The sequence below is a fragment of the Anomaloglossus baeobatrachus genome, chromosome 2, assembly GCF_048569485.1.
Source record: "Anomaloglossus baeobatrachus isolate aAnoBae1 chromosome 2, aAnoBae1.hap1, whole genome shotgun sequence".
Classification (NCBI taxonomy): domain Eukaryota; kingdom Metazoa; phylum Chordata; class Amphibia; order Anura; family Aromobatidae; genus Anomaloglossus; species Anomaloglossus baeobatrachus.
The window spans coordinates 586913316-586940550 of NC_134354.1; positions in this window are offsets into that span (position 1 = coordinate 586913316).

Consider the following 27235-nt stretch of genomic DNA (forward strand, 5'->3'; position numbering starts at 1 on the left):
TGTGACGTCGCTATGACGCCGCACGACCCGCCCCCTTAGGAAGGAGGCGGGTCGCTGGCCAGAGCGACGGTCGCAGGGCAGGTGAGTGCATGTGAAGCTGGCGTAGCAATAATTTTCGCTACGCCAGCTATCACAAGATATCGTACCTGCGACGGGGGCGGTGACTATTGCGTGCGACATCGCAGCATCGGCTTGCGATGTCGCAATGTGCAAAGCCCGCCCTAGGGTTTGTAGATGTGCTTTTCAAGTTCTTTTGAAGAAGCAATAGAAAAATGGACAAAGTTAAGGACTATTTATGCAGAGGTCAGCCAAAGAAATGTGATGCAGCAATTGAAAGACATGTCATGCTTTTTTCACTTCAAAATCAGAAAATGTCCAGCAGTGCCATCACCTCAGAAAAAAAATCGAAAAAGTCCGTGGAGCCTCTGTTAGGAGTCTCGACACAGAAACTAGCCAGATATCCCTCCAGGAAGGTCCTAGCCAAGGAGTGGCTCTTTTTAGGAGATCACCATAACCACCACATTAAGTGGCCCTTTTAGTCAATATCCAACTCTTTGACAAGTTTAAAGATATCCATCCACAGACAGCTGTTTCAGGGTATTGCCCCTCATCAGTGTGGAGTAGGATTCTGGCCAGGTGGGAGCAATGTCTAGTAGACCAACAAGACAAAACAATCACTGATCTCGTGGAGACCAGCCAGAGAAAATACTGCCGGCAGCCAACGAGGGCGGTCAACACTGTGAAATCCTAGGTACATTTCCCCCTGGAAAATATGCAAATCAAAAAAAGTCCGTGGAGCCTCTGTTAGGAGTCTCGACACAGAAATTAGCCAGATATTCCTCCAGGAAGGACCTAGCCAATGTCTCCTAAAAATAGCCACTCCTTGGCTAGGTCCTTCCCGGAGGGATATCTGGCTAGTTTCTGTGTCGAGACTCCTAACAGATGCTCCACGGACTTTTTTGATTTGCATATTCCCCAGGGGGCAATGCACCTAGGATTTCACTGTGTTGAGCGCCCTCGTTTGCTGACAGCAGTGTTTTCTTTGGCTGGTTTCCCCGAGATCAGTGATTGTTTCGTCTTGTTGGTCTACTAGGCATTGCTCCCACCTGGCCAGAATCCTACTCCACACTGATGAGGGGCAATACCCCGAAACAGCTGTCTGTGGATGGATACCCGGCCTTGGTATTTCCCTTGTCATATCTTTAAACTTGTCAAAGAATTGGATATTGACTAAAAGGGTCACTTAATATGGTGATTATGGTGGTCTCCTAAAAAGAACCACTCCTTGACTAGGTCCTTCCCGGAGGGATATCTGGCCAGTTTCTGTGTCGAGACTCCTAACAGAGGCTCCACGGACATTTTTGATTTGCATATTTCCCAGGGGGCAATGCACCTAGGATTTCACTGTGTTGAGCGCCCTGGTTGGCTGCCGGCAGTGTTTTCTCTGGCTGGTCTCCCCGAGATCAATTATTGTTTTATCACCTCAGAACAGGCAACCAGTGGTACCCAGCTATACCGTTTACTGTTAGAAGAAGTCTGGTCAGAAGTAGTCTTCAGAGAAGAATTGAAATCAAGAAGCCTTACCCACCAGTTAAAAACAAGGCCAGGAAACTCAAATATGCATGAAAACATAGAAACTGCAGTGGAGAAAAATAACAACAGATGTTCCTGACTCAAGAGTCAAAATTTGAAATATTTTTTTCCTTGGTTAGATAAGTTGCTGGCAAAAGAGTGTGGCAGTGGCTCCTTTGCACAGAACACAGTAAATTTCAGTATAGTGTGTGTGGAGGAGTCTGGAAATATAATTGCTGGCTGAATGATCGGACACACTATTTTTGGCCAAATATTGTATGTGGGATCTCATTTAGTGCAATGTTAAAAGGAATTTCTTAGTAGGATCAACCCTTCTAAGGCTGCGTGCACACAGAGTGTTTTTGTTGCCTTTTTAACCGTGCTTTTTCTTGCAGATTTTCACAAATCTACAAAGTTATCCTTATGCAAAGTCAATGAGAATCCTCAACTGTTGTGCACATGTGGCGCCCCTGAGGCTTCAGTCGCCACAGAGTATCTCACCCAAATTTGGGTGTAATGCTAAATCCGGATCCTGTGGAGGTTAGTCCCAGCTTCACCACTTACACACTCAAATACGCACCAGGTTGCCCGGTTCTCACTGGGAACTCGGCTAAGGTCGGGTAATAAAGGGGTCGCTGACAGAGTGGCATTTACAGGATGCCCTCAAACAGGGGCCTTAGTCCTACTAGCTTATGACCTGGGTGGGAGGAGGAGCAGCCAGCAGGGGTAGTCAGAAGCCAACACAACAGTTAGAGAGTTCTCCAGCAGGAGAGGAAAGGAGCAGACGTGTCTCACGGGTGCTCTTGTGAGAAAGAGGAGGATTTCACACGATTGTCATGGGGAGAGTGCATCTGCTCCCCTCGGAACTGGTGCCACACAGGGCAGCAGGACCCTAGGGAAAATCATACTTCATGTTGGTTTTCCAGAAACTGCCTGGACGGGGAAAGTTTCAAGCTTCCCTGCCCACACAGCCTCCGACAGCACAGTGCAAGAGAGAATCCGGGACCTCGCATCACGCTGGACCCCATATCGGAACCGCGGCACCTGCATTTAGGGACCAGAGTACTATTCGTGAAAACCCGGGTCTCCATGTAGCTTCAAGCCAGGGGATCCACTGAAAGGCGCTATAAGGAGGGAACCCACCGAACACCAAACCGTACTGATCTCTAAAGGGATTCGGGTTAGATGGAGCCCATCATTGCAAGTGACCAGTATTACCTGGGTGAGCGGCACAGCAAAAAAGTGATTAAACAACCTGGAACCGCAGCCATAGACTCTGACTCTTTATTACCAGTACTGCCGTTCTGCGCCTCGGTGCTCGCCATTCCTACTCCCCTCACCATCCTCCCCGGAGCCCGCTCCACCTGTGGGGAGCGATACCATCCATAGCTGCTACCACCATCCGCCCCGGAGGACAGCGACAGTAGCGGCAGCCGATTCCCTGGCAGCATACCACAGGTGGCGTCACGACATTCACCTCACTACTACCCCCAACATCTCTCCCCTGCCATCTTCTGTATGCCTCAGGGCAACGGAGCTGGGCTAGGCCGCCTGTGACCACAACAGTCGATGGCCCTGCGACGAGTAGGTTAATGCACCTGCCCCATGGGGCGCTACACACACATTCAGGAATTTTTTTGTTTCAGAAAAAATCTGCAGCATGCCAATTCTTTCTGCAGTTTTTCCTGTGTTTTCATCATTAAAAGCAATGAAAAAAAATGCACAAAAACTCAGCAAATCACAGCAGAAAAGTGAGGTCTTGCTGCAGCTTTTTCCCTGCCAGAACGTTCAGATTTGGTTGCAGACTGTTTGCAACCAAATCTACAATGTGGGCACATAGCCTACATTGTCTATATAGACACGTAGGTCATAACAAGCTGAATAAAGTGATATACATTGATATTGTTGATCCAATGTCTTATTCTTCACATTTTTCTTAATATGTAAATGAGCCGTGAAGATCTATTCATTTGGACAGAAATTTCCCTGAGACTCTGCCTACAGAGCTTATTATAAGTGAAAGGGGGAGCTACCAGTGTGAAGCATGTAGATCAGGAGAACAGACTGTCAGTCATTACATGTCTCCCTTACATTCAGAATATTATCTGGAGGCAAATTCACAGGGAGATCTGTGACCAAACTTGGATCTTAACAGCTCATTTACATATAAGAAAAATGTGTATTTCTCTGGAATAAAACATCAAAGTATCATTTTATTCAACATTCAGTGATCTCCATGCCCATATGGACAGCTTAGGAGGGTTGATTCTACTGACAAATTCCCTTTAAGGGTATACTTATAACCGTATGACTTGGATGAGTGCAATGCAAGAAAATTTGGCATTGTATTTGGACCAATGTTATTCAATGAGGGAGAGCAGATGGTAAGCTTTTTTGTCATCTAGAATCTACATCGGAGTGCAGTATGACAATCGCATCAGCTGACAACGGAAGAGATGAGGAGATTAATCCCTCCCTCTCCTTCGCAGCTCCCACCTTCTCCTCCGCAGCTGTGATCCGATCGCTGGCAGCACAGCAGAAGCCGAGGTCATTAGCATATTACATCCGATGCACTTGCATCAGATACCATATGATCGTGTGATTCCGGCCTTAGGTTTATGATGGTCCTAGAGGAAAATCCCTTGCTTAGTACTGCTTTCTATTAGCAAGCTCACAAAACTGCTATACAGGTAAAATATATCTTTGTATCGTGTTAGCCAGTAGAGATAAAAAATTGTTTAAAAGAAAACTGCTATACTGCAAATAGGTCAAGAAGGAAATTAGGGAGGAAATAAGGGATTTCAGCTAGTAGATAACTACAATCAGCGGATGGCAAGCAGACTTTCATTTAAAGAAGGTGTTGTCTAGACACAGCCTTTACTGATATGCCATGCTACACATATATTTGAGAAAAACAGGTATTCCATATATTAGCAATACAGGAACACAGCAAAGTTGTCAATTAGGGATGATCGAATATCACAAATATTTGGCAATATTCGGTTTCGCGAATATTCGACGAATAGGTCGCCGCTATGCGAATATTCAATGTGTAATATAAGTATATGGGAAGGCCAAATAGTTCTGAATAGTTGATATTCGAGTTTCCAGTAGACTTACATTGCACATCGAATATTCGCAAATAGTCGAATAGCGGCAACCTATTCGTCGGATATGGGAGTAGCCGAATATTTGAGGTATTCGATCATCCCTATTGTCAATATACTGGGAAATAGATAGTGCCAGTATATTACTTCAGTGTCACTTTTGTAGACCATAACTTATTGATATGATATGCTCACTGACTTAAATTACATTCATCTATGAAAAAATATAATAATTATCCAAATGAACTATAGCTATTAAATTAATTTATAATTTGCCTATTCTTATTAATGACTAGAATAGAAGACTTGTGTATATGCTGACTGTAAAAAATATTTCCATATTCAATGTAATATTCATCAGCGTAGATAAGGCTGTGCTACAAATGTAAAAACAATAACAAGAAGCAACCTTCTCCAATACGGCGATATTTGTGACGGGCATCGTGCACAAGAATGCAAATGAGAGTTAGGATATTACTTATTCATAAGCATTTAACATGTTGTTCACTAAACACTAATACCTTGGGATATTGCTTTGCTGCCAAAAAAATAACAACCGTTTTTATCACTTGCAGGATGTATTCCAGGGACAATATGAAAAAATATATTTCTATTCAGTAAAATATAGGAGCAGCCGGTGAGGGACAGAAATGTAATTCTGTATCTTGGTATAATCCATGTACTTACTGATAACCGTATTATTAGAGCAAGAATATGTGCCCTGTTTTACTGACTTCTAGACAGAATGTTATAATATAAAGTACGCACAAATATATTATATACGGTAGTCACGATTTAGTGTTGTGATAACTAGCTACTAAAGTTGAGTGAATAAATGCGGCCTTGGGCCAGTGACAACCCTGTGAACCGCCTTCTACCTACTAGAATCCACGGTTGATCTTGTGAGTTGTAGGCCGTATGCAACATAATTGGTGCCTGACTTCACACTGAGCCTACCAATCAGAGCCACTAGAAATGCTAACAGGTAGGAGGTAGTTTCCAGAGCTCCTGTCCAGCTACCATGCACTACTGCCTTGGACACCAAATCAGGGTCCTGCAAATTATTTACTCATTTCTGTTGACTCCCCTAAGGCTATTTCCTAGAAAGTAACCACACTGCATTTATAAAAGTCAGGGAGGTTGTAACAAACTTGATATTGTACTGTCACCATCCAAATATTTTTTAAAACCCAGACAAGATGTAAACATGGCTATACACTTATTTTAGTGTGTTTTTTGTACACTTACTGTGGATCTGTCCCGATTCCTCTGTGCAGAGCATCTTGCAGACTAGAAAATGCTCTGTTGTGTTTCCTAAATTACATTCCTGTCAGTTACACGATTCCGCTGTGCAGCGCAGATTACCTTTGGAGATGCTCTTCTGTACCTTCCTGGGTTACTGAGCTAGCAGGATTCCATGTTGATACTAATTACTCCTTATTGGTAATTGATCAGGCTGCATGCTTGCCCAGAACTTTGCCAGTTGTATTTTCTGGTTCTGCTGTTGTGCTGTTGCCTCTACTAATTTTCTGATCTTTGTGTTCTGACCCCAGATTGTTATTTGACTTTTCTCTGCCCGCTTCCTGTTCCAGTCATGACCTCCTGCCTATTGCCTCGGACTGTTACCTTACCACATCTCTGTTTTCTCCCTGAACCTATTATGTGCGCTCCTGGATTTCTGACCCTCAGATATTGACCTGACAACACCTCTGTTTACTCCCTGTACTCATACGTGTCCTCCTGTTACCAGACCCTGGCTTTCCTGGCTGCTTTTCCATCCGTTCTGCCCGTAAGTAGTGACTGCATCACAGGATCACTGCTTGTTTTGGCAGAATGCTTCATGTAAAAGTATTGCTAATAGATCATTACAAATAGCTGCAGAAAGGTAGATGAAGTATTCCAATTTTACCTATACAGCTTCACAAATTGCTATTCATTAATGATTTAATGTTTTATTTTGCAAATGATATAATAGTAACTAAATATGTTAGACAATAATTGCAGAATTCAATTGCAATGCTCAAGTGTAATGTCGGTGCTTGCTATTTAGAGTTGGTTATATACAGTAATTCAAAGCCATCTGGCAGTATTTTGTCAGTTGAAGCACAGGAGATCCCATCGTAGAGATCAGATTCTCTAAACCAGCATGGTGAATACAGAACTTTTTTGTAATTTTTAATCAAAGAGAGATAAATACAAGTTTTATTCTCATATCGTAATGTATGAGTAAGATTTTTATATTAGCACAGCCAAGGGGCGTAACTACAGTCATACAGGCCGCGGGGAAAGTTTTGGACGTGGCCCCCAACAACCATCAGGTTTTTGCTTTCATGTGTTGGCCCTGTGAGTTTGATTAGATCTTTAAAGATGCGATATATGTTCCCCCTCCCTAAAAAAAACACAAACAAGCAAAAGAACATAAAATATATAAATAATACTGTCTCACAGTTAGATTATGATATCACTATACAAGGAAACATACCACCACATTGTTACCGAACAAAACCTACTATATTAACACCTATAGTACCAACAATACCACTACATAAGGAACAAATATTTCCACTACATGACTACATATTACTTTCACATAGCGACTGAAATTTACAACCAGACTGTTCATTAACAAAAACCACTGCACTAAGACCTATATTACCACCACACAGTGACCATGTAGTGGTAGATACCGGTTGTACACAGATGTTCTGTGTACCAAATATGTCTATAGTGTACAGATAAATCCTGTAACTTACTGTTAAAATTCTTTCTGCCTGAATTCCTAAATTTACCCTATTCTTCTCCGTCTGACCCAGACCACCATTGCAACTTCTTCCATCTACCTCTTGTTTCTTCTCAATTAAAAGCACTATTTGGCTCATCAATTTTACCCAAATCTAAATAAACTAAATATTGCCCTGTGCATTATTAATTAAATCTCCTGTGGCAGAGATACCTTTTTTATCCCCACAACTAACACCATACCCCTTTTACCTCAGCACAGATATAGTGCCCCATATTTGCCTTGTCAGAGTTATTTTGCTCCCTTTGTACCCCCATACATAATTCATTAACCATTTGCAATGTCTACCTTTTCATCTTAATACAATAATTATGTCCCTCTTTGCAGCCCCATAGAATGATTATGTCCCCTTTTTGTGGCCTCATACAATAATTATGTCCATCTTTGCAGTTTCATACAATAATTATGTTAATTATTGTATCGGGGCACAAAAAGAGTATGTCCCTCTTTGTGCCCCCATATAACATTGATGTCCTCTTTTGCCCCATACAGTAATAATAATGCACCCTTGGGCCCATACCATTATTACGATGCCCTATTCACCACATCACACTAATGATGTCTTTCTTTGTGCCCTCTTAATTGAAAAAAGTTTTGTTCTGATCCCAGGATGAGTGGCGATATTCCCCTTCTTTTTCTAGGTCGCTGTGAGGCGCAGGCAGCGTGATTATATAATGTCACCACAATGATTTATATTCAAGCACTTATTTTGCGCTTTCAAACTCTGATAGACTACAGGCCTTGAGGAGCCTGAGACCAAACAGCGTTAGTGATGTCAGGGCGTGCAGTTCCTCTGAAGTGTTAAACTGTTTCCGTTTTATGAAAATGAGGATACAGTTAATATCACTGGATGCTAGGAGGATTTTCCTCCTATCCAGGGGTGGGATTCAAATTTTTAACAACAGGTTCTCTGTAAAACCTGCCCATTTGAAAACCATGCCCCATTCTGTAACCACACCCATTTTGTTAGCCACACCCATTTTTTTTGCGCACTTTTCTCAACCACAAAATACAAGTAAATAATAAAACATTCCTTTTCTTACTCTTCCTATACTTTCACTTTCCTATTAAGTACCAGTTGTTTCAGTCAGTGTCAGTCACTTATTTACTTGGCATATTGTATGAAAGTTTCCCTACAATGTTTGAAAACTATTACTAAAGGAACGCTGCTCAAATTGGAACAGACGACCTTCCCCATACAGATCCCATCCCATGCAGGCCTCCACTCCCATGCAGGCTCCCACTCCCATGAAGGCCTCCTCCTGCCCTGCAGGCTCCCACTCCCATGCAGGCCTCCTCCTGCCCTGCAGGCTCCCACTCCCATGCAGGCCTCCTCCTGCCCTGCAGGCTCCCACTCTCATGCAGGCCTCCTCCTGTCCTGCAGGCTCCCACTCCCATGCAGGCCTCCTCCTGCCCTGCACGCTCCCACTCCCATGCAGGCCTCCTCCTGCCCTGAAGGCTCCCACTCCCATGTAGACCTCCTCCTGCCCTGCAGGCTCCCACTCCCATGTAGGTCACCTCCTGCCCTGCAGGCTCCGACTTGCATGCAGGCCTCCTCCTGCCCTGCAGGCTCCCACTCCAATGCAGGCCTCCTCCTGCCCTGCAGGCTCCCACTCTCATGTAGGTCTCCTCCTGCCCTGCAAGCTCTCACTCCCATGCAGGCCTCCTCCTGCCCTGCAGGCTCCCATTCTCATGCAGGCCTTCTCCTGCCCTGCAGGCTCCCATCCCATGTGGCCTCCTCCTGCCCTGCAGAGTCCATGTTGCCTCCTCCTGCCCTGCACAGTCCATGTGGCCTCCTCCTGCCCTGCAGAGTCCATGTAGCCTCCTCCTGCCCTGCAGAGTCCATGTTGCCTCCTCCTGCCCTGCAGAGTCCATGTGGCCTCCTCCTACCCTGCAGTGTCCTTGTGTCCTCCTCCTGCCCTGCAGAGTCCATGTGGCCTCCTGCCCTGCAGAGTCGCATCTTTGGTTCACAGAGCGTTTACCTGCTCCAAGTGTCGACGGCCTGTCCTTCGTCCTCCTCCGCGGCACTCTGCATACTACTGACACTGACAGCTTGCAGTATGCTGAGGTAATCTCACACACTGCCGTGACCTCTACAGCATCATCACGCCACCGGACGCCATGTCAGAGAGCAAACTGTCTCCAATGAACCCGGAAGTGCGGCGTGCACGGATGTACGGGGATTTATTTGTGTCGGCGTCTTAAAGACACCAATAGAAATGAATACAGGAAACCGGGTCGCGACGCCAATTCTTGCCGTTCGAGGAACCGGCTGTTATTTTAACAACCGGTTCGCTCAAACCGGACAGAACTGGCTGAATTCCACCCCTGCTCCTATCCTTCCAGGCTCAGTCATGGTCGAACTATGTGTAACCATGAATGTTATGCCTCTGGCTTTGCCTGTGTTGGGTTCATCAAGAAGGATCACTAGAAAGCTGATAGGACTTATGCTTAGCAGTATTTTTTTTTCTAATATTCCTCAAAATAGGTGTCATATACCAATATATGTAGTAACATACAGATAGAAATAAGCATCTCCTAAATAGAAAAAAAACACAAAATATAATGAGACACAAAAGGGTATTAAAAAAATGAATTTAACTGCTAATCAAATGTTCAAAAGAACAACCACAACCAAAGCAATTATTGCAGTGGAGCAGCTAAGTGTTAGAAAGGCTGAGAACTCAATGACAAGGAATGCTTTTCCTTTCTTGGGACTTACCGTTGATCTAGTCATGTGGGTGCTACTTGTGCACAAGATCTTATATGACAAGGCAATGAATCCTTTAATTTTTATTTTCTTAGAAACCGCACAGTAGGGCTGGATTGATTAGGATGCTATAAGAGTAGTTGAATATTGCTTCTATTGCAACATCTTGCATATAAATATATACTTACTATGACAACTCTCTTCTTCCTTTTAGCTCAGTGGAATAGCATGTGGTCTGCTGTGTAAGAGGGCTCTCCATATTTTGGTATTCCATTTCATTCATCTCTCTATTTAAGAAATCTCTTGAAGAACACCACTTGGACCATAATTCTGAAACAAAAAGTTTACATTATTAATGAGGGATCACTGTTTTATGTTTTATTTTTCTATTTCTGAATTAATCAGTTACATTTAACCAATTTCTAATGTTCTCTGTGAATTACAGTTTTCCTCCCAAATCCTAAGTTTCCAAAAATTCTGTTGCAAAAATTAGCATGAACTGATTGCTCACTTATATGTCAAACTGTTCCCTACTTTAAAACAAAAAATCAGCTTCAATAAACTCTATTTCATCAATAATTCCACATCCCTCTACTCCTGTAACCAATGAGCCTGTGCACTTCCAGTTTCTTTGTTCCCTCCAAGTTTACTGGGCTCAACTTGTAAACTGTTTGTTTGATGACACAGTGCCTTTAGAGTTTTATGGAGCAGGGAAGAGCAGAGAGAGAAGCAGAGATAAAACTAAGGCCCAGTCACACACAACGACTTACCAGCGATCCCAACAACGATAAGACCTGATAAGGATCACTGGTAAGTCGCTGCGAGGTTGCTGGTGAGATGTCACACAGTCAGATCTTACCAACGACGCAGTAACAATGAGCGTCCTGTATAACGATCTTGGCAGGCGTTGGGACTGTGTTAGCATTTCGTTGGTAGGTGTCAAACACAGTGATGTGTCCTGCCCAGCAGGACATCACCTTTGAAGAAAATGGTTAAGACTATTTGGCAGCAACTAGTGATCTCCCAGCAGGGGCCTGATCGCTGGTAGGTGTCACACATAATGAGATCGCTGGCGAGATCGTTACTGCGTCACAGAAATTGTGACTCAGCAACTATCTCGTTAGCGATCTCGTTGTGTGTGACGGGGCCTCTAGACGCAGAGACCAATGCTTTTGCTGTCTAGTTAATGTGTATCTCATCCCAAAGCTGGATTCACAAATGCAATTCAATGCTCATTACTGCTTTATATTGTACTCAGTGCTGTCGCTGCTTTTGTGTTGTGATTTTACACTTTTGCATGATTTGGTTTTAACATAAATTCTAATAAATATTTGATATTTTATCTATATACGTTGTCTCTGTCAATATTTTTGATTCTGGTGGTTTTGTTTTCACCCCGTAAGGAATTTTTGATTTGTAAGCTCATGCATGGTGATTAATGATGGAGTTTTTTGACTATTGATACAATAAGGTTCCCCTTCTCCATCTTTGTTTGTTTCTGTGTGCTCTAATTTTGGCAATGAACGAAAATAATAATAATAATAATAATAACAAATTAGAATTAAAACATACGTCAATTAATACATGTAAAAAGGGCTTCAGTGTAGATTTCTCTAATAATTCTTACGTGTTGTCAGTTTCGACTAGCTGAATGTCCCCTACAGGCGTATGAAGCCCTCTTCTTATAGCACTAAAGTCGAAGATAAACACATCTAACGTGTTTTCCCATGTTTCTTTGTCTGTCTTTCTTCTGGATATTACATGTCAAGGTTAATACCTTAGACGCAGTTTAAGGCAGTCTTTTCTGTCAAACATAGAATAGACCAAAAAGATTACTGTATAATAGCTTTGATGAATGTATCCCTAGGTGTCATGAACTATGATTGAAAGCTAAAAGTGACAATTAGAAGCTGCTATAGACATTAGCTATAGATTTAGATTCCTTACACAAAACCGCTGTTGATGGTTGTGATTAAATGTTGTGTCATTCTATCCCCAAGCTTTCCTGCTTCTTCACTTCAGGGGATATCAACACTAGTAATTGTCAGGCAAGGCGCAATTGATTATCCTCAAAATTTGTTCTAGCTATTGACCATAATGGAATAAAAATTGTGCCTCTAAATTATTCAGAATGAAAACATACACAGGAGAAATCGATAAGGCACATCTGATGTAAAAGGCAAATTAAAACCAGCTATATAATGGAGCTCAAAACGACTTATACATACTGAAAGATACCACATGCATTGTAGAGACAAGTCCATGCATCAGTAGGAAGCATAAAATGAATATATACCTAATGGTTTAATATGTGCAATAAAGGACTAGTTTCTGGCTATAGAAATTATAATGTCAATAAAGAAGATGTATGTAAATGTATAGTAAAATAAGGATACATAAAAAATTATCCTAAAGCTCATAATGATTAAAAGAATAAAGATTATGAATAGTATTTTTTATCATATATTGAATGTTCTGCAGTGCTTTCTAGGGAGTCCTAATATTTTTGGTCTCATTTATTATCAGATTTTTATAATATATGTTATATATTTTTTTCGATCATATTATCCCATGTCCTGCCCCGACTATGGCCCCTTGTTACATTTGGTGGGTAATGCATCAGTTATGGTTCACAATGATATGAAGTTGCTCTCATGAGTCAAACGACTCACTGAAATGAAGTGATATACTCCAGGGAATGACAAAGAGTCTGTCTTGAAGAGAAAGGAAATAACTCCACTTTCCCAGATGAAAGTTATGTTACAAATCAATAGACTACATCAATAATAATTACACAGTTCAGAGGTGTTCATTTTACATTTTCTGCTGAATCTTATTATTTTATATGAAAAGAAGCTGGCTATGTAAATGAGCAATCAAAGTTATGAAAATTCCTCTGTGAAACTTCTAAAACTGGATATCAAAACCGCTGATGCAGGATAGCACTGATTGTGTATGGTTATAGGGTGAAGGATAATCTGCACAACCCATAAATATATATGATTAGCTCAAATTCGGAATATCGAATTCACAAGAAGTTTGTAAATTGTTTACCAAAAACTATATATTTTTAACTTGAAGAGCAAAATAATCTAGATATTAAAATTTTACTTATAAAAATGTTACATAAAATGCTACAAGAAAAATAAGTACGGTATATAACACACACTCTACTCATATTAATATGTACATATTAATGTGTAATATAAATTTTGTTGGAGACAAGTAGGGTTTTTTTGGGGGACTAAATTCAAATATTGGTAGACATTTAAAGGATTTTTTTTACTTAATATTTGTAAAACACAGAAATATCTGCTTGTGAACATGCAAACACAAAAAATACTTTTAAATCAATAGGTATAAAGTGCTATTCTCCCAAATTACTATTTACAACAGTTAACCAATATTAGCACCAATGGTCTACATTAGATTATCCAGTAATTGGACCAGATTCAAAGAGATTCGTTGTCTACGGTACCAGGTAGACACTACTGTGTAGGTACAAAATCAGAAGTAACATAGCAGTTAAATAAAAAGACAAAAAGTTCAAGTCTTACCGCTTCTGTCGACATAGTGTTGAAAGCATTCAAGAATCAAGACTAATAAATCAAATAGTCCAGTAATTGTCTGCGCCCATGTTATGCCCTGGGGATGGGCGAGTATTAATGATAGACCTAACCTAGGATACCGCATCCTTGTGAAGAAGCTGCTGCCTCCTGCAACTTTGCCCTAAAAAAGTCCCCATCATTCTGCTATAGAAATAAGAGCCAAATCAATAACATCTGCTTCTTTCCAAAAAATGAAGGTGACTAATCATGGTATATAAAACTTGAGAATCTTGTGGGTCACTGTGGAGGAATGGCTGTGGTCCTGGGTTCAAATCAAACTAAGGATAACATTTGCAAAACGTTTGTATGTTCTCCCTGTATTTGCGTATGACAGCTACAACTAATAAGGGTGGACAGTGTGCTGGATATAGATAGTAAGAGTGGACAATGGCAGGTAAAGCTTATAAGACCATGCAAAAATTGAAGAATTTGGCAATATTGATGCAAGATGATATACACAGTTATAATCCACACATAGCTAGCTGCCATAATGCATAGCCTGCTGTTGATTGCCTGCACTCACCCCTCTGATTATTATTGCTTTCTAAGGAATAATAAAGAAGATTTTTCTATGATGTGGTGAGTGCCTCATCTTCAATTCTATAGCTTGGGACTTAAAGCTAGTAAAAGGGTACATTGTGATGTATATAGCTTATCAGGGCAATGTCAATGAGATGGATATACATAATAAGGGCAGAGGGTGTGGTGGTTATAGCTAATAAGCCTGGCTAGTAAGGCAGTTATACCTAAAAAGGGCAGGACATGCGACAAGTATAGCTACCAAGGGCAGATTGGACAGTATGAGGGCCATAGTTAATAAAGTTGATGTTACACTTCTGTCCCTGGTTTGGACTCCACTCTATGTGAGGCTTCACAAATATTCTGGTGTGTTTCAATATGGCAAACTTACATAGCTTATTTAAGGGCTTCTTGGACTCACACCTGGGCTCTGGTGGTTTTGCTAGAGACTAAGCATGTTTGAGCGAGTTCTGAGGGTCTGAGCTGGAGTTGTATTGTTATGCTGCATCTTCTGTTGAACTCCAGAGTCCTGTCTGTGACCTTCCCTGGGTCTTTAGAGCTTCTGTCTCAAGTCTTTCTTCAGTTTGGTGTGGTTTCCGAGGTTGTCAGACTTCCGTTTTACTCCTGAAAGTCAAGTACCTTCTGCCTGTGGTCATTAAATCTGCAACCTGCCTGCAAGTGGTCAGTAGTCAGCATTTTACCTGTCTCAACCCATTTGTACCTCTGCTACCTGTCTGTCTGCAGTCTCCAGTTATCCTCTTATCTGACTCGACTTGTCAGTATCTCTGCTACCTGTCTGTCTCCACTCTTCAGTCATTCTGCTATCTTCCTGCCAACAGTCTACAGTCATCTTGTTACCTATCTCGACTCATCGTTATCTCTTCTACCTGTCTAGTAGACCTCTTGTCTCTAGTCAACTTGTTACCTGTCTGCCAGCAGTTTCTAGTGTGAGAGAACAGAATCTATTTTCTTTTTATAATTTCCATCTTGTCCTATAGCTAATGATGTCATAGGATTCAGCTAACACTGATGGCAGGGAAGTTTAACATTTCTGTTCACGCCCCTATTGTTTCTATTGGTGCATAGTTCAGATGGACAAGCCCTTTGCCTGTAAGCTAATATAAACTGGTTACATGCACTACTTAAGCAGAATTCTTTGAGTACACCATACTAAATGTGTGCTTTATTGACTTCCCGAGCGCTCGTATAACAAATCTTATTAATTTGGTGTTACAGAGGCATAGAAGGTGTGTATTTCACTCACACCAGTAATCCTGTTACTTGTCTCAAGTTGTCAGTAACTCTACTACGTATCTTACAGCTACCTCCAGAAATCCTGTGTACAGTAGTCTGTATTCCTGCTATTTGTCTAAGGTCTTCTGCTACTTCGCTAGCTGTCACAGGTCTTCAGTTTCCTGCCATCTGCCCATGCTGTTCAGGTTATGTTGGACCATTATATTTTGTAACACAGTGGGTGATTTTTGGTGAAGGAAGAAGAGAGGAGACCGGAGTCAAGACAGCATGATCTTTAAGACACAGAATGCGAGACAATGCCGAGGCTATAGACAGACCTCCAAGTAGAGTGACTGCAGACAAAAGTGTCTGGAGAATGAGATTTCAAGGCCTCAAGCCTAAAATGTAACTGGTGAAAACAGACTAGTACATGATGAAAGTTGGCTTTCCTGGGCAGAGTTTCTGCAAGCATCTGGGAGTGCAAGGCTCTACTCTAGCACCACTGGCTACCACTTACCCCCTCTTCTAAGAGCCGCAAAAAGGGAAAGTGACTGTTACTGATTGAACTGTAGCATTAGGCTGGGTTGTGCTTGGATTCACAGGACCAGTAAGATCAGGAACACCTCAGCGGCAAATGCAAATGTGTCAAAGAATGCTTTCTACAATGGAAACGTGCTGGAAGATGTGTGCCTGCTATCTCGTGTGTAGAGTTGATGAAGATAAACCATTAAATAAAGGGTTGTAGTTAAAACTGAACTGGTGGTCTCCTTGTGAAATCGAGTTGTCGTCTACTCCTAGCCAATGGCAACATGAGGCCTGATCGGGTTTACAATCCACACGACACAAGTCCACACACCCAGCAAGGGCCATGTCTGCCATGTAGCTTACCGGGGAGTCCGGAGTGAATCCCTCACCCACGACTACCATCCCATGCTACTCTACATTTACACAGAGCATACACATACACACATATGCATACACAGAAAAACATACACACATATGTGCACATGTCGTTTTTCCTTTATGTCTTTGACCACCTTTATATTCAGGGACTTATGAAAATAGCAGAATTTAATTTTAACTATTGAATTGTATTTAAAGTATAACATGTATAGTAAGTTGCTAACACTACTACTGTTACTGCTGCATCCATGAAAATAATATTCATTGCCTTCAAGAATATTTACATGGTTTTTATATATGAATGAAGATCTTGAGCTAAATAATGTCCCAAGATGTTAAGATTTAAAAATCAGAACCAGCTCTTATTTTATTACAGACAATTAAAATATTCATTTGTATTGTAGTCTACATTGTTGAAATACTTAGAATAATTATAATGATTTGCATTGTCAGACATACATAAATATTGGAGGAAGACACGCTGGGGGTCTGTGATATGTAAATAATAGTCTTCAGATGTCCTCAGAAAATGGTGAAATAACCATATAGTATTTGCTGAATGTTCTGTTTAATGCAAACACAATGCAATCACTAGCACACACACACACACGCACACGCACACGCACACACACACACACACGCACATATCTTACACCTTGCAATTGTGTCACATAATGTGCTCATAAATATTGCATATCACAATACTGAAACTATCTGATATTGAGTAAGAGGGCAAACTGTAAATAAATTGATATGATGGTGATTGCGTTAAAACATGTGTTCACTTTCAGTATCAGATATTGTGTTGGAACTGCAAATTTTTCATGGTGAAGGAAGAAAGCTCCGAATTTTCAGTATCTGCAAAAATGTAAGTTTTGATTACCCCATTTTCCATAAATTAATAGGAATGTGCCCTTTATGACTATGGAATATATTGGAACTATTATTTGTATTATAAAAATAAAGCTCCACTTAAACGAGTTTTCCCCTACTTATTTGACTCCCTTTCATTTGTCCTAACTCTTGCTAACAGTTTCCAAATATAGTTTTGATATCTACCCTGCTCCTGTAAGCTGATCTCTCTACGGCGCATTTATATCCGGTATACGTGTAATAGAAGAAAGGGTTAACCCGCACTGCCTTGTGGATGGTAGAGTCACTCGGGAGAGATAATGTTTGTGATTTTATCAGTGCGTAACTAGAGTTTCAGGGGCCCTGGTGCAAAGTTGGACCTGGGCCCCCCCTCCACGTAAACCGACACTTGGGATAAGGGATAGGAGGCAGGGGGCCCAGTGTCAGCGGCGGCACCAGGTCATATAGTGGCCGCGTGGTCTACGACAGAACAGCGCAGCTACTCTCTCACATATATTTACCATATGAATGCCATCTTTAACTCCTTAATGATTTATGATGGACTATGTCCACCATAAGTTGGCACCCTGTCTTTGATGTGGGCTTGAACACGGAGCCCGCATCTTTCCTGGCATATGATAGCTATGATATTCAATCATCATCTGATTCTAACAGATGCAGGTGGAGCAGATCTCTGTATGAGGCTGTTAACCTGTTACATGCCACTGTTATTCTGTTACAGTGACATTTATTGTGAGCTGGCAGATGGTGCACACTTCTGACCCCTCATCAGCACTCTCACAATGCGATCAAGGTATGCCAAAGTGTTGCCATGAAAGTCTGCTAAAGGGCTTTACATGCAGCGATATCGCTAGCGATATTGCTGGTGAAAGCACCTGCCACCGTCGGTTGTGCATCACGGGCAAATCGCTGCCCGTGGCGCACAATATCGTTAGGAGCCGTCACACGGGCTTACCTGCCTAGCGACGTCGCTGTGGCCGGCAAACAGCCTCCGTTCTAAGGTTTGTGCTGCGTCACAGCGGCGTCACTAAGCGGCCGCCCAATAGAAGCGGAGGGGCGGAGATGAACGGCCGTAACATCCCGCCCACCTCCTTCCTTCCTCATTGCCGGCGGCCGCAGGTAAGCTGCAGTTCGTCGTTCTCGAGGTGTCACACGTAGCGATGTGTGCTGCCTCGGGAATGACGAACAACCTGCGTCCTCAACAAGCAACGATTTTTTTGAAAATGAATGACGTGTCAAAGATCAATGATATGGTGAGTATTTTTGATCATTAACGGCCGTTCGTTGGTGTCACACGCAACGACGTCGCTAACGATGACGGATGTGCATCACGGAATCCGTGACCCCGGCGATCTATCGTTAGATACGTTGCTGCATGTGACGGGGCCCTAAGACCCCTGTGTCTGTCATCAAAGTACTCTTGTGAAAGCCAGCCTGTTTCCGGCATTTATAAGAGACAGTGATTTCTGCCGTATACCGTGGCAACAACAGAAACAAATGTAACAACAGATGATCAAAACATCATATACCCCAAAATGAGACCAATAAAAACATCAGCTTTAGGTGCAAAAAAACAGTCTCCTATCCCAAAAAGTTAACACATTATGGCTCTTGGAAAGTAGCGATACAAGCAACATTATTTTTATAGCTCTGAATTTTTGTCAGCATTTAAAACAAAACCATGCATGTTTGGTATCTCCATTATTGTACTGACTTGGAGAATCATATTACCAGGTCATTTGTACCATGAGATCAATGCTGTAAATAAAAAATACATAGATAATTTTAGAATTGCACTTTGTTTATAATTGCCATATTTTGTTTTTGTTCCCCACTTGTCAGTACATCATATCATAAAATGAATGGTGTTATTTAAAAATACAACTTGTCTGGCAAAAAAACATCCCTTCACATAACATTATTGATAGAGAAATAAAAAGTTATGGCTCTTGGAATAAAAACAACTAAAGCACAAAAGCAAAAATATCGCACAATCCTGAAGGGTTGAAAAAAAGCACACATTTATGACATCCTGGTAACTGATATAGCCCATGTTTGCGAGTACATCCCCAAATGTTCTAAAAATAATGGTGTTCAGCAATTAGCATATACAAAATTGAAGAAAAATTATAATCTCATTTCCTTAATCCCTTCACGACCTTGGACGTACTGTATATGTGTCCAAGGTCGCCTACCCCAGTTACTCCGGGCTCCAGTGGTGAGTCCGTGGTAATCTCTGCACATGTCTGCTGATCCAATCAGCAGACATGTGCTGCTAACAGGCATGAATGGATCAGAGACGCACCCACGCCTGCTAACCACTTAGATCGCACTGTCAAAATGTAACAGCATGATTTAAATGGCCACGGTGGGGATTGCGTCATTCCCCGCCATTATCGGCAGCCCCGTGATGCAATCACGAAGTGCCATGGTGTTGCCATGGCAGCGAGGGGTCAGTTGATGACTTCTGACGCTACCATGACTCACTTCCTATGAGAGCCAAAAGAGCGCCAGCGCTCACAGAGAAGCGGTATTTTTGCTGATCAGAGCGATCCTGCAGCATTGTTCTGATCACCACAAGCAATCAGACTGTGCAGTGATAACTTCCCCTAGGGGAACTAGAAAATCAGTAAAAAAAAGTAAAAAAGTTTGAAAAAACATGAAAAAAAGCAAAAAACCCTAAGAGCTCAAATTGCCCCCTTTCGCCCTCATTGAAAATAAAACAATAAAAAAATGTAAAATTACACATATTTGGTATTGCCTCATTCAGAAAAGCCTGGTGGGTGTGGCTTGGCCGGAGATGTGAGAGGAAGCTAAGAGGGAGATCTCCTGCCGATTATCCTGACTTCCACTGGGCCGTGGAGAGGACAAAAATCATTCGTGCAGCAATCAGAGACCACCCTGCACTTACTGCACAGCTTGGATGGTGGTTACATGGCCGGGGGGATGAGCAGGAGGCAGAAGGTGGCGGCGGCAGGAATGGAAGGTACCGCACAAAATGGTGGTGAGACACAGACACCAGCCTCCAAAGCAGGGAGAGCTGCAGCCATGCACGCTGCTGAAAAACTGTCTGAGTATGCCAGGGGCACAGAACGCGGGGCTCTCATGGTACACAGGGATGGAAGAGCTGAACAGGGGAGCTCCAGGCAACACAGCCCTCACAATACAGTGGGGGAGGAAAGAGGAACTAGTGCAGACTCATTATTATTACAGCAAGGTTTGCAAAACAAGCTGGAGCCCCCTGCATCCATGCATAATAAATGTCCCCCTGAGCCTGCCACAACTTTGCAGGGTGCTGAGCCCACTCTGAAAGACGTGCCTGTGTGATACCCTGGCAAAACCAGGTAGTCACAGAAAGAGTTAAACCTCCCTGGTACCACCTAATCCCACACTGGTACAGTGAAGCAGCCGCATCTCCCCCCCAGTGAAACTAAAGGAGCAGGAGGGGAGGAGTGTAGTCAGTCGGTGGAAGGAGGGAGAGGAGTGCAGACAGGGTTGTAGTCCCTGTGCTGCAGGGGAAGTCAAGCAAAGAAAAGCTGAAGTGGAGAGTAGGGTCATGGGAACCTGTAGTGGACCAGGGCAGGGTAGTGGCCCGCCGGTAGTGTGCACGGGACCTCGGACTTGTGCAAAGCGATGACTTCCACCGTCCATTACCCAGAGAAGGTGACTCTTAGCTGGAGTGCAGGAGAGAGAAAGGGCCCTGCTTCTTGCACCGGGTGTGGGATCTGAACACCCCCGTACCAAAGGCCTACAGACACTGGCAATTTCTGGTTAAGTAATGGACTCTGTGTTTCCTGACCCTACAGATGAAAGCAGCCTAATCCAACACCAGGACAACCTAACTGTGAGTTTCCTGCTCCCTGCAATCCCTCTCACACCACACTGGGCCCCGGAGCACCCATCCCTACCCACGGAGGGTTAACAACATCCAGCTGCCAGCCCAACGCACCCGGGAGTTCCCTCAACGGCAGCGGTGGTACCCCATTTACCACATACCGTGGGTGGCGTCACGTACAAACTTTCCAAAATCCCATTCACCATAACCCCCTTTTCAACTGAAGTGACCGTGAGACCCCCGGGTCTGGAGACCCTCGAGCTACCCACAGAAGGACCGGATCCGAGCAGCTCGGCTGCTGAGAGTGGGGCGGTACACTTGCAGCTATAGCTCAAAATGGCTCCACGATGACATCTCCCAGCTTCCAGATGGGCCAAATCATGGAGGAGTTATCAGGTGTGAAACAGAGCCTCCAAAAAGTGAATGACTGCATGACGGCGTCAGAGGGGAAAATCAGTGACTTAGAGGACAACATGCCCCAGGTTACCCGTGACTCCCGAAGGCATGATCAGATTTGGCGCAGAGGTCCTATCCCCCCTGTATGCTGTAGAGAGAGCCCACAGAGTGCCCACCAGACCCCTGCCTCCGGGAGCTCCTCCAAGACGTGTCCTGGTCAAACTACTACATTATAGAGACCGTCGTTATGCGATCCTAAGAGCAGCTAGAAACAAAGGGTCCATAACTGTGGACGGCCACAAAATATCCTTCTTTCCTGATTATTCAGTTGAAATTTCAAAAAGAAGAGCTTAATTCACAGATGTCAAACGATGCCTGAGAAATGCACAAGTCTCATACTCTATGCTGTACCCAGCGAAGCTCAGGGTGGCTGCTCTTCGAGAGACATTCTTTTTTGAAAATCCTAAATATGCTCTCAGATGGCTTGACATTAATGAGTAATGACTCAGGCAAAGTCTGCAAAATTGATATGTAACCCTTTAAGGACATTATGGGTGATGAATACTCGACTGTCTGCTGCGATTACATAGGATAGGCCTAGTGGATAAAATTATTATGATACCCACTGATTGGTTCCAGCAGAACTCCCTGGAAGAGGAGTTTGGGTTTCCTTTCTTTCCCTTTTTCACTTCTAGAGACAGTTTTTGTTTTTCTCACTTCCCTGCATTTTTCATTGTTCTCAGGCTTTTTTCTCTTGCCTTAAACCATTTTGGTCAGTGGGAATTTTATTGTCTCTCTTGTTTCAGCTTCAGGATGGACTGGTGCCTCAGTTTCAACGTTTATGTTGTGGGACAACTGTTAGATACGGGGGAGGGGGGGAGGATGGAGGGGGGGAAATGTTTCTGCAGCTTTAATGATCCTTTTATATTTATGTCTGCTAATAGTTCTCATGTGGTTCAGGAAGGTGGAGGAGGGTTGGAACTCTTTGCCGGGTGTGATTGCCTGCACTACATACGCATACCAGCAGGATGGCGGGTAGGATTAACATTCTTTCTTGGAATGTCCGTGGCTTGGGGGACCCCACAAGAAGGGTAGCAGTAATGGAACAGATCAAATCCCACTTTCCAGCAATCATCTGCCTACAGGAGACACATTTGGAGGGCGACAAAATAGCATACATGAATCGCTCATGGGTGGGCCTTGTTTCCACTCAACCTACACAGCTCATTCCAGAGGTGTCAGTATCTTAGTCCACAGAGCAATCCCATTTGAGAACATTTCATCCACAGTAGATCAGGAAGGTGGATTCATTTGCGTGCACTGTAAAATATTTAACAAGGAGCTCCTTATGATAACAGTTTATATACCGCCTCCATATAATAATACTGTTATGAGCAAAATTGTGGAAATGATTAGCAAGACCCCCAATGTACAGGTGGTGTGCACGGGAGATTTCAACAACATCATTCACCCATACTGTGACAAACACAATGCGGGTACTCACTTAGAACACTATCCTAACTCCAAATTTGGGAACACGGGGGCTGAACTGGCACTTTCAGATCTGTGGCGAATCAGAAACCCTGGAATCAAGCGATTCTCGTGCTATTCCAAAACACACAACACTCTGTCCAGAATAGACCTGATCTTGGGCTCGGAGGGTATACTACCAATGGTGGAAAACACAGAATACCTTCCTAGAGGTTTATCAGACCATTCCCCACTCTTGACACGACTTAATATTTTACCCGGGCTTGATCGTAGCCGTAGCTTGTGGTCCTTCAATCCTTTTTGGCTACAGATTATAGATGTGGGCCTGGTTGAACTAGCCCTTGAATACTATTTTCAGGACAACTGTACTGGGGAGATGTCGCTTAACACTGTTTGGGATGCCATGAAGGCCTGTCTAAGGGGGTCACTGATACAGGGGGTCAGTAGATCTAAAATTAAGTCGGCACAATTTGAAATTTTTCTTAAAGAACGGGTCCAGATGACAGAACAGAAGTACATTCTGTCAGGGGATACACGGGACTTACTGGAATGGAGGGAGGCACAAGAAGCATATGATTCTCACATTAAGGAACGGGCCACTAACAAAAGACTTTTTTCACAGCAGAGATTCTTTGAAGAGGGAGAAAAAGCAGGTCATTTATTAGCGGTGATTGCTAAAGCACAAAGAGGGAACACATTTGTGGGGGCACTAAGGGACAAAACCCGGACCATAGTCAATCAACCTGACCAAATTTTGGCTACCTTCTCTAAATTCTACAAACAACTTTACAATACTAAACTGCAATATGGTAGGGAAAAGATAGCTTCTTACCTGAAAGACATCCCCTTGCTCTCACTTTCAGATGAGGACCGGGCTATACCTAAACAGTCCACTCACACTGGAAGAGTTGCATTTAGCAGCATCCTCCATGCCCAATAATAAGTCACAGGGTTCAGATGGGATCCCCACAGAGATTTACAAAAAGTTTGGAGACATTCTGCTCCCCCAGCTGCTGTCAACCTTCCAGCAAGCAGCCAAAAATGGCTCCTTGCCCCAATCGATGCGAGAAGCAGTGATAGTTGTCATACCTAAACCTGGCAAGGACCCCCTCATCCCTGACTCTTATAGACCTATTTCTCTGCTACCTACAGATATCAATATAATAGCTAAAGTACTAGCTTCCAGACTTAATTAGGTTATACTTTCACTAATCCATTCGGAACAGTCGGGGTTCATGCCTTCCAGATCAACAGCAGTGAATATACAACGGTTACTCCTCAACCTACAACTGCCAGTTGATAACTCAGGGGATAGATTAATTTGCTCCCTAGACGCAGCTAAGGCTTTCGACTCTATTGAGTGGGAGTTTCTCTGGGCAGTACTTGCCAGATTTGGATTGGGGAGGGATTTTATTTCCTGGGTAAGACTTCTATATAATAACCCTACTGCTAGTATCAAAGTTAATGGATGCATTACTTCTCCTTTCCACCTAGGTAGGGGCACCCGCCAGGGATGCCCGCTATCCCCCTTACTATTTGCTCTGGTCATTGAGCCTATGGTGGCAATGGTTAGATCCAATCCAGACATAACAGGGTTCAGGAGGGGTGGTCAGGAGGAAAAAATAGCATTTTATGTAGATGACACTCCTTTTTCTGGCCAATGCAACATCCTCACTGCCAAGGGCAATGGGGGTTATACAAGAGTTTGGGAAGTACTCAGGTTTATTAATCAACTGGGAAGAGTCTGTATTACTTCCGGTGGATGGAACCACAAACTCACCTAACTACGTACACTCGGGCCAACAGGTTGTTGCCCAGTGTAAATATTTGGAGATAATGGTTACCACTCATGTTGATGATTTTGAAAGTCTCAACCTAACCCCTATTCTGTTGAAATTTAAGGATAAGAAAAAAGTCTGGTCTCGCCTGCCCTTCTCAGCAGTTGGCCGCACTAACCTGATCAAAATGATCTGGATGCCCCAACTACTATACAAGCTACACAACTCTCCACAATGGATCCCACAAAGATTTTTCCATAAGGTAAACACATTATTCCGGGAATTTATCTGGGGTGGACAGATTCCGCGCATTAGGCTCGAGACCTTGCAGAGGAAGTAGTGAAGGTCTGGCGGTACCCAATCCATGGGTTTACTATTTGGCGACTCAGCTTCAGCACATTCGGGGATGGGAGGACCCTGGAGGGGGAGCACAGTATATGATTCTACAACAATATTTTCACTCCACTAGTCTATACAAGGTTCTAGAGTCAGGAGGCTTCGGAGCTGCTGCTAATAGTTGCCCAACCCTACTACTAATCCAAAAACTTTGGGATAAAACTAAAAAACTACAAGACATTCAGGGAATTTCACAATACACCTCTATATGGAGAACTCCATGGTTACCTAACTTGCATCGTTTAGAGGGGTCTGGGAGATGGGCTTTGAGAGGGATAAATAGATTCACACATATTGTGGAGGGGGGCCAACTCAGAAGCTTCCCTCAGTTGCAAGCAGAGTTTGGGATCCAAAATTCGGAGTTTTATAAGTACTTGCAACTGAGACATACCTATCAGGCAGAAATCTCTATTAAGGGTAGAACATTGGAGCAGAACAAAGTCATGCAATGCATAGCAACCTCTAGAGGCTCAGCGGGAGTGATCTCTCATTTATATTGGGATCTATTATATCTGGTGCACCGGAGTTGTCTAGTAAACGCAAAAGAAAAATGGGAACGAGCTATAGGACCTATTGAGGACAACCAATGGGTAGAAATTTTAGACAGAATTCCTAGTCTAGCATTGGGGGAGGCATACAGACTGTCACACCTGTACGTTATTCACCAAGTATATCGAACTCCTAGATTCCTGTTTGATATTGGAGTTAGAACTGACCCCTTCTGCCCACGCTGCAAAATATGTTCCGCAGATCTATTACATATGATGTGGTCGTGTCCTGATATTGAACATTACTGGAGAGAGGTGACAGAAATAATCAATAGAGTATATATGATAGAGATGAGCTTAACTCCCTTTGTATGTATTCTGGGATACGTGGAGGATCTACCTTTAGAGGAGGAGGGAAAAGTGGCCGTATCTAGACTATTATGTATTGCCAAGAAACAAATCGCTCAACACTGGATTTCAGACCACAGTCCTACAATATCTGAATATGTCAAAAACGTTAATTGGGTGATAAATGTGGAGAAAAGTATATAACGGAAAAGAAATGGCGTCATCAAAGTTGAAAAAATATGGGCACGACGGATATACGGGTCAGGGTTGGCTTTGAGGGAACTGGTTAGGTTTAGATTGGGCCTACTCTAAATTGATAACAAAGTGAGACATTTCTGCAGAACCTATCTATAATGATGACGGAGGTTTGGGGAGAAGAGAGTAGCATGGGAACAGGTTAGATTCTTCATAAAAAATGACATTTAAAGGTGGCTTTACACACTGCAACATCGCAAACAACATCGCTGTAACGTCACCAGTTTTGTGACGTAATAGCGACCTCCCCAGCGACATTGCAGTGTGTGAAACACATCAGCGACCTGGCCCCTGCTGTGAAGTTGCTGATCGCTACAAATCGTTCAGGACCATTCTTTGGTCCTTTGTTTCCCTCTGTGCAGCATGATCGCTAGAAAGTCTCAGTGTGTAAAGGGGACTTTACAGCGACTTCATTAGCGACTTCCCTTTCAAAAAGCTGCTTTACAACGTCCCCAATGACTAGCTAGGCCGTTCTGCAGGTCCGGATCGCTGTTGCGTCGTTGGCCAGGTCTGCCTGTTTGACAGCTCACGAGCGACTCACCAGAGACTTTGTAGTGATCCCGGCCAGGTTAGGATCGCTGGTGGGATCTCTAGAAAGTCTGAGGCTATGTGCGCACGTGTGCGTAATTCATGCAGTTACGCTGCGCTTTGTAGCGCAGCGTAACTGCATGCGTCCTGCGTTCCCTGCACAGTCTATGGAGATTGTGCAGGGGCCGTGCGCACGTGGCGTCTTAGAGCGCAGCGCTTCGGCTACTGCCCGAAGCGCTGCGTTCAAGAAGTGACATGTGACTTCTTCCGTGCGCTTTTCCGGCAGCTCCTGCTCTGTCTATGGCAGGAGCTGCAGGCAGAGAGCATGGAATCGGCTTTTTTTTTTTTCTCTACGGACATTTTCTGCAGCGATTTGAAGCGCACATGTGCTCTTC